Source organism: Miniopterus natalensis, chromosome 10 (assembly GCF_054644295.1).
Source record: "Miniopterus natalensis isolate mMinNat1 chromosome 10, mMinNat1.hap1, whole genome shotgun sequence".
Taxonomy (NCBI): domain Eukaryota; kingdom Metazoa; phylum Chordata; class Mammalia; order Chiroptera; family Miniopteridae; genus Miniopterus; species Miniopterus natalensis.
The window spans coordinates 55,739,417-55,753,374 of NC_142090.1; the positions used below are offsets into that span (position 1 = coordinate 55,739,417).

At 36.6% G+C, this 13,958-nt stretch overlaps 1 protein-coding gene across 4 annotated transcripts in view; it reads right to left on the reverse strand.

Annotated features, from left to right (window-relative positions):
• The window catches only part of SLC25A40 (solute carrier family 25 member 40), a 38,135-nt gene extending 32,814 nt beyond the window's left edge, over positions 1 to 5,321 (reverse strand). For all 4 annotated transcript variants that reach the window (XR_015715177.1, XM_087821137.1, XM_016218870.2 and 1 more), the window contains exon 1: positions 4,734 to 5,321. The gene's annotated coding sequence lies outside the window, so the exon portion shown is untranslated. The remainder of the gene's footprint in view (positions 1 to 4,733) is intronic.
• Between the last annotated feature and the right edge of the window lie 8,637 nt (positions 5,322 to 13,958).

A 13,958-nucleotide genomic window follows, 5' to 3' on the forward strand; every position in this document is an offset into this window, starting at 1 on the left:
AGGACATCTTTCACAGGCAGACATTTACCTTCCAAGCAGCTTTTCTTGAGGGGGAAGCAACTGACCCATCCTGCTGGAAAACTTCTCACCCTACCCTGTGGAGTTTCTATAGCCCAAGGCTCATTAAGAGAATCACATTAATCAGCCTGCAGGCAGAGGCAGACCTCAGAGTGCTTTGAGTCTTTGCCTAATCTGCTTCTGGACCTGAGCCTTAGAAAAGCAGACTTTGGTGTGCATCTTGGTCCTGTCCAAACGCACCCAGCACCAAGAGGGCGAACCTCAAGCTGTGGATTGTTGATAGCTCCAAACAGGGTACTCAAGGCCAGTCACAAACAGTGTCTGACACTGGCCTGCAACAGAGACCCTCCAAAAAGACTGAGAGTTTTAGCAGGCCTACCTAATACATAGAAACAAACCAAAATAAGCAGCCAAAATGGGGAGACAAAGAAACAAGCCCCAAATGAAAGAACAAGAGAAGTCTCCAGTAAAAGAGCTAAATGAAATGGAGATAAGCAATCTATCAGATATAGAGTTCAGAATACTGATTGCAAGGATTCTCAACAGCATGAAAAAAAGATATGGAAACTATGAAAAATGACAAGTCAGAAATGAAGAATGACATAGCAGAAACAAAGAATACATTGGAAGGAATAAACAGCAGATTAGAGGAAGCTGAGTATCAGATCAGCAAATCAGAAGAAAGGGTAGGAAAAAAATCATTCAATCAGAGACCCAAAGAGAAATAAGCAATGAAAAAAACAGGAGGGCAGTCTAAGGGAGCTGTGGGACAACATGAAATGTAACAATGTTCGCGTTATAGGAGAGCCAGAAGAGGTAAAAAATAAGCAAAAATTAGAAAACCTGCCTGAAGAAATAATGGCAGAAAACTTCCCTAACCTGGTGAAGGAAAAAGTCACACAAGTTCAGGAGGCACAGAGAGTCCTAAGCAAGAAGAATCCAAAGAGGCCCACACCCAGACACATCATAATTAAAATACCAAAAATTCAAGACAAAGAGAATACTGAAGGCAGCAAGAGAAAAGCAATCTGTTACCTACAAAGGAACTCCCATAAGTCTGTCAGCTGACTTCTCATCAGAAACTCTACAAGCCAGAAGGGAACAGTATGAAGTATTCAATGTAATGCAAAACAAGGGTCTGAAACCAAGACTACTTTATCCAGCAAGACTATCATTCAAAATAGATGGTGAAATAAAGAGCTTCCCAGACAAAAAAAAGGCTAAAGGAGTTTATCACCACCAAACCAGCATTGCAAGAAATGTTAAAGGGACTGCTGTAATTAGAAGTAGAAATAGAGAGAGAAACATAGGCATAAAGAATTAAAATAGCAATAAATAAGGGCCTATCAATAATAACCTTAGGACTTAAAGGGAGAGATCAACAGCAATACAGTTATAGTCGTGGACTTTAACGCCCCACTGACTTCACTGGGTAGATCTTCCAGACAAAAAGTCAACACAGAAACAGTGATTCTAAATGGCACACTAGATCAGATGGATTTAATTGATATTTAAAGTACATTTCACCCCAAAGCTGCAGGATATACATTCTTCTCAAGTGCACATGCGTCATGCTCAAAGACAGACCACATGTTAGGACACAAAACAAGTCTCTACAAGTTCAAGAGGGCTGAAATCATATCAAGCATCTCAGATCACAATGGCATGAAATTGGAAGTCAACTATAGTTAAAACTCTCAAAAACATTCAAACACATGGAGGCTAAATAACATGTTATTAAACAATGAATGGGTTACAATAAGATCAATAAAGAAATCAAAAACTTCCTGGAAACAAATGAAAATGAACACAGAACAACCCAAAATCTATGGGACACAGTGAAAGCACTCCTAAGAGGGAAGTGCTTTCAGGCCTACCTCAAAAAGCAAGAATGATTTTTTAGTAAACCATCTAACCCTACAACTTAAAGAATTAGAAAGCTCTCTTGTGAAGCTGTCTGGACCAGGGCTTTTGTTTGCTAGGAGTTTTTTATTACTGCTTCAGTTTCATCAGTTATTAGCTTATTCAGGTTTTCTGATTCTTCCAGATTCAGTTTTACATGATCTCACTCATATGTGGAATGTAACAAACAAAATAGACTGAGGAACAAAATAGATCCAGAGACATAGAAGCATGGAACAGACTGATGAATCTCAGTGGGAAGGCAGGGAGTGGGAGTGGGTGGGGAGAGATTAATCAAAGGACTTACATGTATATACGCATAACCCATGGACACAGACAATTGTGTGGTGAAGGCTGGGGGGGGGCGAATACAGGGTGGACAGGATCAATGGGGGGGAAAAAGGGGAGAATATCTGTAATACTTTTAACAATAAAGATAAAATAAAATAAAAAATTTTAATTCCTGAAACTTACGTAGAATCTTCAAGTCTAAGAACATACTTCTAACTCTCATTTATATGAACACAGTTCTTTTAAGTGGAACATAACCTGCAGGTATGCTCCTCAAGAAGAATATAAAGGCCTATAATGCTTTAGTTTGACACTCATCCCAGCAAAGTTGACAACCTAAATATGTTCATCTGATATATCCTAGCAATTATTTAGAATGTAAGGAAAAAAACTGTTCCTAGGCTCTCTATTCTATTGGTCAACTTATCTATTTTTAAACCATACCACACTGTATTATTGGTAAGTCAAGATAAGTTCTTTTATCTGGTAGTCTACCCTCCCTGTTTCTCTTCTTCAGAAGTATCATGGTTACTCTTGGTCCTGTAGGACCTCATATAAGTTTAAAAATCATCTTACCAAGTTACTTTAAAAACCTCTGAAATTTTGATTGGAATGAAATAGAATCTACAGATAAATTTGGAAATAAATAACGCACAAATTTAGTCTGTCTCTTCCTTACTGCTGTTCTGAGAAGTTTCAAAATTTGTCCTACAGAGATCTTGTACATTTGTGGCAGGACTAACTCTAGACACCTGGTAGTCACTAAAAGTAATATAAATAGTATCTTCCTTTTTTATTGTCTCTGCTGTTAGCATGAATAACTGATTTTGTAAATTAATCTTATATCCAGCCAACCTTGCTAAAAGAATTTCATATTATTTCTAATTATTGAGTAACAGATTCTGAGTTTTTTAATATGAAAGTTTATATTGTCTGCAAATATTTGATTTCTGCCATTCTCAAGTATCCTGCTACCAGTTTAATTTTCTTATTGCACAGGCTATGATTCCAAAATGTTACATAAAGAGTGGTGAAAATAAATATACTCGTTCCATGCCTCAATTAAAAAAAAAATTCTTCTAAGATTTCCCATTAGGATATTGTTTGCCACAGACATTTTTTTTTAAAGAGACTATCACATTACAGAATTTTATTTCCAATCTTACTATACAATGAAGACTCCTTTTTAAAAAATTCTTTGCAGCTTTATTGAGGTAAAACTGACATATAAAATTGTAAAATATTTAAAGCGTACATCATAGTGATTTGATATACATATATACATATACAATGTGAAAAGATTTCTTCCATCTAGTTAATTAACACATCCATCACCACCTTTTATTTATTTATTTACGTGAGAAAATTTAAGTTCTACTCTCTTAGCAAATTTCAATTATATAGCACAGTGTTATCAATTATAATTATCATATTTTACATTAGATTCTCAGACCTTATTCATCTTACCAACCTCTTCTTATTCCTCCATCTCCCCAGCCTCTGGCAGCCACTTTTCCACTGTTTCTGTGAGTTTCTTTTCTTTTTTCTTAAGATTCCACATACAAATAATAACATGCAACATTTATCTTCCTCTGTCTGGCTTATTACAGTTAGCATAAGGTCCACAAGGTCCATCCATGTTGTCACAAATGGCAGGATTTCCTTCTTTCTCATGGTTGAAAAATATTCTACCGTATAACTGTGTGTGTGTGTATGTACACACCACATTATCTTAATTTTCTTTACTTTTAAAATAATTTTATTGAGAAATAAGTGACACACAATGAACTGCATATACTTAAAGTTTATAACTTAATACGTACTGACCACCTGTGAAATCATCACCAATCAACAAAATGAACATAACTGACATAGACATAAGTTTCCTCCCACTCCTTTGTAATTACTTCCTAGCACCCGTCCCTGCTCTGAAGTAAGTACTGATCTGCTGCCACTACAGATGAGTTTGCACTTTTGAGAATTTCACATGAATGGAACCATAAAGGAGCTATGGCTACGCATTTTAAGTAGTGAGTAAACAAGCAGAAATAAAATGACTGGATCAAATGGTAAATGCATGCTTAATTTTTAAAGAAATTGCCAAAATGTTTTGCAAAACACCTATCTAACACAAAAGACGGGAGTAATGAAGGAGTTGAGGAACAAAACTATATGACATATACAAAACAAAATAAATATTGGCAAAGTAATTCTTTCAGGAATAATTTCATTAAATATAAATGGATTAAACTCTTCAATTAAGAGACAGAAACTAGAAGAATTTAAAAAGTGATCTAACTACAAGAGACTCATTTTAGAACTAAAGATACGAATATATTAAAAATGAAAGTAGAAAAATGTATTCTATGAAAAGAATAACCAAAGAGACCTAGAATGCCAGTACAAATATTAGACAAAATAGACTTTGAGACAAAAATTGTTATGAGAGACAAAGAAGAGTGTTTTATAACAAATGGGTAAATCTATCAAGATATAACATTTACAAACATATATATACCTACCAACAGAACCATGAATTATATGAAGCAAAAACTTGATAGAAGGGAGCCATGGATAGTTCAACAATAATTGGAAACTTCAATGTTTCACTTTCAGCAGTGAATAAAACTAAACAAAAGATAAACAGGAATTAGAAGACTTGACAACACTATAAGCCAACTAGACCTAAGACACACAGAATATTCTACCCAACAACAACAGTATACACATGCTTCTCAGTTGAACATGGAACATGTGATAACTCATGTTAGGGCATAAAACAAGTTTCAATAAATTTAGAGGACTGAAATAATACTAAGTATCTTCTTTGATCACAATGAAATAAAATTAGAAATCAGAAACAAAAGGAAATTTGGAAAACTCACAAATATGTGGATAAAACAATATACTCAAATAGTCAACAGATCAAAGAATTTCAAGGGAAATTTTAAAATATCGAGATGAATAAAAATGAAAATACAACATACCAAAACTTAAGATTTGCAATAAATGGAGTGTTGAGAGAAAAATTTATAGCTGTAAAGAACTACTGAAAAATCAGACCTGAGATAAATAACCTTTCTTCCTTATGAAACCTAATAAAAGAGCAAACTCAAGCAGAGAAAAGAAATACTTTAAGTTAGAATGTAAATAAACAACATAGAAAGTAGAAAGACTATAGAGAATCAATAAAACCAAAAGTTGTTTCTTTAAAAGGATCAACAAAATTGACAAACATTTAGCTAGACTAACAAAGAAAGAAGAATGAAATTACTAAAGTCAGGCATCAAAGTATATACAATACTATCAGCTTTACAGAAATAAAAATTACTATAGGAGAATATTATGAACAAGTATCTGTCAACAAATCATATAACCTGGATGAAACTGACAAATTCCCAGAAATACACAAACCACCAAAACTGACTTGAGAAGAGACAGAAAATCAAAATAGACTTATACCAAGAGACTTAATTAGTAATCAAAAATCTCCCAACAAAGAAAACCCAGGACTAGTTGGCTTTACTGGTGAATTCTACCAAACATTTAAAAAGAATTAATGCTAATTCTTCCCAAAGTTTTCTAATAAATAGAAGAGGGAACACTTCCTAACTCATTCGATGAAGCCAATATTACTGATACCAAAGCCAGAAAAAGACATCACAAGAAGACTACAAATTAATATCCTATATGTACATAGATGCTAAAATTCTCAACAAAATAATAGTAAACCAAATCCAGCTGTATATCAAAACAATTTACGTCATGACCATGTGGGATTTACCCCAGAAATGCAAAGGTGGTTCAACATATGAAAATCAATCAACGAAATATACCACTTAATTAAATGAAGGAAAGGACACACATGATTAAGTCAGTTGATGTAGAAATTTTTTTATAAAACCCAACAACCTTTCATGATACAAATACTCAACAAAGATGAAAAGAAGGGAACTTCATCAAGCTGATAAAGGGCATCTATGAAAAATACACAAAAAACACCATACTTAAAGGGAAAAGACTGAAAGTTTTCCCTTAAGGTCAGGAAAAAGTCTGCTTTCTTGCCACATCCATTCAACATCATCCTGAAAGTTGTAGCTAGGGTAATTAGGCAATAAAAACAAAGATATCCAGATTTGAAAGGAAGAAGTAAAAACTACTTCTGTTCACAGATGGCATAATTTTATACAGCGGTACCTCAGTTTTCAAATGTAAGCCGTGTGGCATGTTCAACTTCTGAGGCGTGTTTGAAAACAGAAGCATTTACTTCTGGGTTTATGGCGTTCGTAAACAGAAATGTTCATCAATGGAAACGTTTGAAAACCAAGGTACCACTGAATCTGGAAAATTCTAAACAATTTACACACAGAAAAACCCTATCAAAGTTAATAAACAAATCCAGCAAAGTTGTAGGATACAAGATCAACACACAATAATCAGTTATATTTCTATATAGCAACAATCTGAGAATGAAATTTTTAAAAATTCCATTTACAATAGCATCAAAAAGAATAAAATACTTTAGAAATAAATTTAACCAAGGAGGTGGTGTATAAGACTTGTACAATGAAAATCACAAAACATTGTTGAAACTAAAGAAGACCTGAGTAAGTGGAAAAACATCTTGTGTTCATGGAGAGGAACACACAATGTTATTAAGATGGCAATACTCTACAAATTCAATGCGATCGCTATCAAAATTCTAACTGCTTTTTGCTGAAATGAACAAGTTGATCCTAAAATTCATATAAAATTTTAAGAGACCGCAAATAGCCAAAACAATCTTGAAAAGGAAGAACAAATTTGGAAGACTCATACTTCCCAATTTCAAAACTTACTAAGAGGCTATTTATTAAAACAGTGTAGTACTGGCATAAGGATAAACATATGAGTTATGGAATAGACTTGGTAGTCTTGAAACAACCCCATACATTTACTTATGGTCAACTGATTTTCAACAAGGTTGCAAAGACCATAACATGAGGAAAGAACAGTCTTTTCAACAAATGGCATTGGGACAAAAGGATATCCATATGCAAGTTTGACTGTCAGCTTATACCATAAACTCATATTAACTCAAAATGGGTTAAAGACCAAAATATAAGTGATAAAACTATAAAACGCTCAGAAGATAAGATTGAGTAAAATTAAGTGACCTTGGATTTGGCAATAGATTCCTAAATATGACACCAAAATTACAAGAAACATACCACACACACAAAACATAAAAATTGGATTTTATCAAGTTAAAAACTTTTGTGTATCAAAAAACACTTTCAAAAAAGTGAAAAGACAAGCCATAGAATTGGAGAACATTTTTGCAAATCATATATCTGATAAGAGTCTAGTCCACAAGACATTTAAAGAACACTTACAACTCAACAACAAAAAGACAAAAGCCTAATAAAAATGGGCAAAGGACCTGAATAGACATTTATGCAAAGAAGATATACCAAGACCAATAAGCACATGAAAAGATGCTCAACATCACTAATCACTAGGGACATGCAAATCAAAACCACAATGAGATAACACTTTACAAACCCTGTAGGAAGGCTTTAATTTAAAAAAATAAATAAGGATAATAGTGTTAGTGAGGATGTGGAGAAATGGGAAAACTTTTACATTGCTGGTGGGAATGCAAAATAATGCAGCCACTATGGAAAACAGTTTGGTAGTTTCTCAAAATGTTAAACACAGAATCATTATATGATCCAGCATATAACCCCCAAAACCAAAAATATACCTATATGTTCAACTAATGAATGGATAAACAAAATGTGGTGTATTGCTACAAGACAATATTATTCAGTCATAAAAAATAATGAAGCACTGATACATGCTACAACATGGATGAACTTTGAAAATATTACATTAAATGAAAGAAGCCAGGCACCAAAAATCCCCCATATTTTATAATTCCCTTTATAGGAAATGTCCACCATTGGCAAATCCATCGAGGCAGAAAGATTAGTGGTTGCCAGGTGTTGCAGGAAAATGAGGGACGACTGCTTAATGGGTACCAGGTGTCTTTTTGAGGTGTTGATGTTCTAGAATTAGAGCGGTGATATTTGTACAACATTGTGGATACACTGGAAATCACTGAATTGTATACTTCAAAATGGTTAAAATGGTGAATTTTATGTTATGTAAATTTCACATCAATTTTTTTAAAAACTTCATGTTATTTCAAAACATGTATTGTTGGTGGGGAGAAGACTGTGTTGATGTCCATGATGAAAAAGAGGAAGGGCTAGTGACTGAAAGAGATTCCATGTAACTATGTATTTCTCATTGGAAGAGAGAAGCCAGTAGTTGACTCCCTCAAGACTAATTAAGGATCCCAGAGAAAAATGGCAATGAGAGAAAGGGAAATTATAAAAAAAAGTAACGGCAACAAATTAATTAGATTTATTTGAGACAAATACTGACCCACCTCACTGATAGTGACAAATTTAAGAATCTAGACTAAAGGTCTTGCTTTGATCATTCTATCAGCATTGACTGTTCTTACACCTAATAGAAAAGGTAAATATTTTGGTATTAGCTATTAAAAACTAATTTTTTTAAAGCACATGCTATGTTCATAAAACTATATAGGAACAATCAAGTAAATTTTGGTTCTACTTCACCATTTTGTTTAGGATCAAATCTTTAATAAGAATGTCACAAATGTATAAATATATTAATCAAATTATATAAACTTCCCAACCTATTTCAGTATATAACACCCTTGGATGATCAAAACTGAAGATCAAAATATATGCAATGACTCTGTTAAGTGGGGCAAAATAGAACTCTAGGAAAGAAAGAAATTTCAAAGATTGAAAGAAACTACCTTAAGTGGATCGTGGGAGAATTCACATGAACTGTAAAGGAAAATAGAATAAACATTTACAGCAATATAAAGATAAGTAATCCAACAGTGAAAATAATAATAATGTAACCTTTATTTAATCTATATGCCAGGAACTGAGCAAGATGTTTCATCTCTCCCCAATAAATTTCTCCCAAATCCTATGGTATTAAACTTTACATAATGCCTTTTAAAAAGGAAATGCTTATTCTTGATATATACGATTTATAATAAAACTAAAACAATCACTTCATGGTATAACCCCATTAGAGAAAAATTTAGCAATGTATTATAAAAATAAAGATGTGTTCTAGCCCAGCCGGGCGTGGTTCAGCAGCTGAGCGTCAACCTAGGATCCAGGAGATTGGGGTTCGATTCCCGGTCAGGGCACATGCCTGGGTTGCGGGCTCGATTCCCAGTCGGGGGTGTGCAGGAGGCAGCTGATCAATGACTCTCTCTCATCACTGATGTTTCTCTCTCTCTCTCTCTCTCCTTTCCTCTCTCTAAAATCAATAAAGATATATTAAAAACAAAAAAGATGTGTTCTAAAATTAAAAAAATAAATAAAAAACCCCTACACAAGCCACCAGTTCACACACACTGAGTGCCTAGGATGTGTAATAATTGGGACTCTCATATATTGCTGGAGTAAAGGGTTAAAAACTTCAGTAGTTTCTCATAATGTTAAACATTCAGTAACCATATGATCCAGGGATTCCAAGAAAAATAAAAGCATATGTCCACTAAAGACCTAAATACCAATATTCATAGCATCATTATTTATAACAGCCCAAAATGAGGAACAACCCAAATATCCATCACCAGGTGAATGGATAAATTGTGGTATATTCACACAATGGAATACTACTCGGCAATAAAATGGAACAAACTATTGATATATGTAGTAGCATGGATGAATCACAAAAATTTGTTATGCAAAATAATTCAGACCCAAAACATATAAATTATATGTTTCCACATAATGAAGTTGAAATACAGGCAAAACTATTTATGATAATAGAAATCAGAAGAATGGTTATCTCCAGTGGGAAAAGGGAGGCTGGAACAGGGATGATAACCTTCTGAGAGGACAGAAATGTTCTATGGGGTGGTAATTACATGGATATACATATTTGTTAGAACTCATCAATCTACATGCTTAAAATGTGCACTTTACTGTGTGTGAATTATTAAGAGTATTAAAGTTTTTAGAAATTTAAATGATGAGACTTCTATGGGGTATTATAGAAAACCAATCTCACTGGGCATAGCACATTGCAGGCACTCAATCAATACAGAAGGAAAGAAAAAGTGGGATAGGTAAGTAGACTGTTTTACAGTCATGGCCAAATACTCATTCTGTACTATCTACTCGAAAGGAATTTACAATCTAGTTCAGAATATAAATATAACCAAATATAACCTTTGAACCAGTGCATTAACCTTAACAGCTCCTGCAGGTAGGTGCCACAGCAGCCTCTGAATTACGCTGCCTCAAGGCGATCCACTCTCACATGTTGAATCCTCCCGTGTTGCTTATTTTCCATTCTGACCCTTCACCTAGGTTGTGTTCAAGGACCTGACATGCTGAATTTTCCCTGGTTTCCTAGCCACGCTCACCTGACACATGGACTTCAGTGCCTCAGCCACTAACCAACTCTATGTTTCCATATGCTTAGTCTACAAAACTAAGAACTTAACCTCTGAAAAACAGGCCCTCCAATTCACCAGGGTAGTGAGAGTCTAAAATGTGAAAATTAAATAATAAAAATAGCAACAAAATACATTTCAGAAGATAGTATATCAATTGTTGGCAAATTAATCAAACAGGAATTATTGAAGGCCCCAAATGAGCAGGAGATAAAGGCTGCATCTAAGCTAGGCTTGCTATAAATAGGAAAGAGGAGCAATTGCCAGCCAGGTGGAGAGACTTAAGCAAAAGAAAATAGGAAAGTGATAATATTACAGAAGAATTAATAGATCTGTTTGCCTAGACTCTAGAATAAAAAATTTATATTTGTATTTGTCTTAGGTAGTCTGAAAAAGCCAATTAAGTTGCTGGGCAGACTGAGAAGATATTGTCTTCATTTACAAATGAGGAAATTGTAGCACAGAAAGGTTAATATTTGCCCAAGGTCATAACACTATTCAGAAATAGAGCCAATGCTGAATGAATTCATTTCTCCTGATTCAAAGCTAAATGTCATTTAATTAGATCATTCTATTCAGTGTTCTCCTACTTTGCTTAATAGAATTCTAACCAAACTTTTCACCACAAATATTCTTCTTGAATGTATACTTTTTACCTGAAGCACATTTCAACATATACTTTAACATCAACTTTATTCTCTTACCAATATCTCTGATTACTGACATAATACATAAGGAGGTTTCTATACTTATAGGCCATAGATATAGGACCAAGTTCTTCTTCTTGTGGCTACTAAAAGATTTCAGTTCCAATCATAAGTTTTTAAAAATTAATCTTGAGCTACAGATTAGAAAGTTACTAACACTATCCAGTAAAATAGACTTTCTGCTTTTCGTAGCTTGACATTATCACCTATAATGCAGGCAAGGGCGTGTCTAAAAGCATAGGGTACAACTAGGTTACTGTCCTTTCTCATTATAGTAAATAAGGAAAGTAATTCTTCTCTCACTAGAACATAAAGTGGGCTTACAGCTTTTTATTTTCTTCAACAGAAACAAATGTTTAAATCCTTCCTATATCCCCTAAACCTTCCAAGACCCAATCTCCCCTTCCTATCACTGTAATTCCCTATGCTGACAGATTTTTTTGCAAGAGTACACTCTACCTGTTTCCATTTCAAGCCCATCATTACCTAGTACAGAACAGTACTTACGTTAGTCATACACTGAAATTCTCACTAAGGAAACCAATGACATCTTAAACAACCAGAATCAAGGCCTATATTTCGGAGTTTACCACAATGAAAGAACTTACTGAGCCCCCACTCTGTGCCAGGCACTGTACTAATAAAGCTTCCAAAAATGTTTCATTTAATCACATCTAAGAAATATTTACGACCTCTTTTCATAAATTAAAATAGAGGCTAAAATTACCCAAAGTCATATAGGCAGTGAAGCCGGCATGATCCCAGTGTTTGCTGCAATTCTGTGACTTTCGACAGTGAATTTTGTTCCCAGTTCTCTTCCTAACTCTGTGGCCTTTTCTCCCTCACCCTCTGCTCATCACTACTTCTCTTACTTCACAAGCTCTCTCAGGCAATTTCATTTCCTCCCAGGACTGTAACTACATTCTATATTGGTGTTTCTTAACCTTTTAACGCTTTTTATAAACATTAAAATCTTGTGCTCTTTCTGTAGTTTACATTTTGAAGATAGGTTGTACTCCCCAAACAGAAATTCTGATGTTGAATGTTTTTTCAAACTACACCTCCTCCTGCCTCTCTGATGACCTCTGTTACCGTCCCATGACTATGGCTGAGAATCAGTGATTGGTCTGAGTGATGTCCTCAAATCAATCCATCTTCCCTCTCTTCATCACCAGCCTCCCACCTCCCAGACATCTCTCTTGAGTTACAAATATTGCCAACCGTCTAATAAAGATAGTTCCATGATCGTCTCCCCAGGTCCTTCCATTTCAAGCCATCCAAAACAAAACTCTCATTTCCGTAATCGAACCCGAACCATCTCTTCTTGCTCTCCATTTTGGCTAAAGGTATCCCAATCCACCCTTATCGATACTTCCAGGTACCTATTTTAGAAACGGTTTTATTAGCACTAACTTCTCCGAACTACTGGGTCAGAAATCCACGTTAAACAATGAGTGCCTATTATGGCCCGGAGTTAAGAAATGCAAAGTAGTACAAAATGAAATCCTCTTCTTCCACGAGTTTACAAGCAGAAACACCCAAATCAATTTGGGGGGGGGGGGGGGAGGTGAAGCGTTTTCCCATTTACAAAACAAAATTAATATACTCTACAAAACATTTTAATTTAATCCATACTATCATCTCATTATTATCCCCATTTTATAGATGAAAAAACTAAGGCTCAAAGGGATTAGGTAATTTAAGAAGTTTTACAGGCTGGAAAGTGGCCCGACCAGACCCAAAACTCGACTTGAGATTTCAAATTTCCACTCTCCATTATTGTTGAAATAAACTTCTACACGATAAAGCAGGTCTGCGCAAAACAGAGGTCAACAGAGTAGCGCAGGCGGTCAAGGGGCGCTGCAGGCGGGGGGCCCCAGGCCGGACCCCCCAACGCCCCGGGCCGCCGTCACCCTAGCAAGACCCTCTGCGGCCTGTCTCCGGCCCGCGGGTCCGCGGTGACCGCGGGAAAACTTACGTTCTGCGGCTCCGGGGCGCGCTCGGCGGGGGCCGTCGCCGCCGGGTCCCGGCTCAGCCGCAGCCGCCGCGCCTCCAGACTACCGGGTGGCCGGCCCGCCAGAAATGAGCGTACCTGGAGGAGGAGGCGGCCCGGCGGCGATCCCGGCGGCCCGGGGAGGCTGAAGTGACGCAGGTGGAGGTCTGGGCCGGCTCCGGCGCCAACAGCGTCCACCTAGGTCTGGAAGACCCCGAGCCACAGAGACTCCTCAGGGCAGCGCACGGACGCCAAGTAGCGGGTCTGCAGGCGCGAATCTGAGGCAGAGGGCATGGCGGTGGGCAGGGGCGGGGCTTGCGGCGGGGGGAGGCGGGACGGGGGCGGGACTTACGGTGGGAGGAGGCGGGGCGTGGGGCGGGGCTTGCGGCGCCCCAGGGGCAGGTGGGGGCGAGCGCGGGGCGGGGCGCAGAACGGAGCGTGGCGTGAGAGGAGGCGGGGCGCGCGATTCGGCGCCGCGGCCGCGTGACGCGTTTTCAAATCTTCAACCGCCGCCACCCACTCGCTGGTGCTTTTCTCCTTC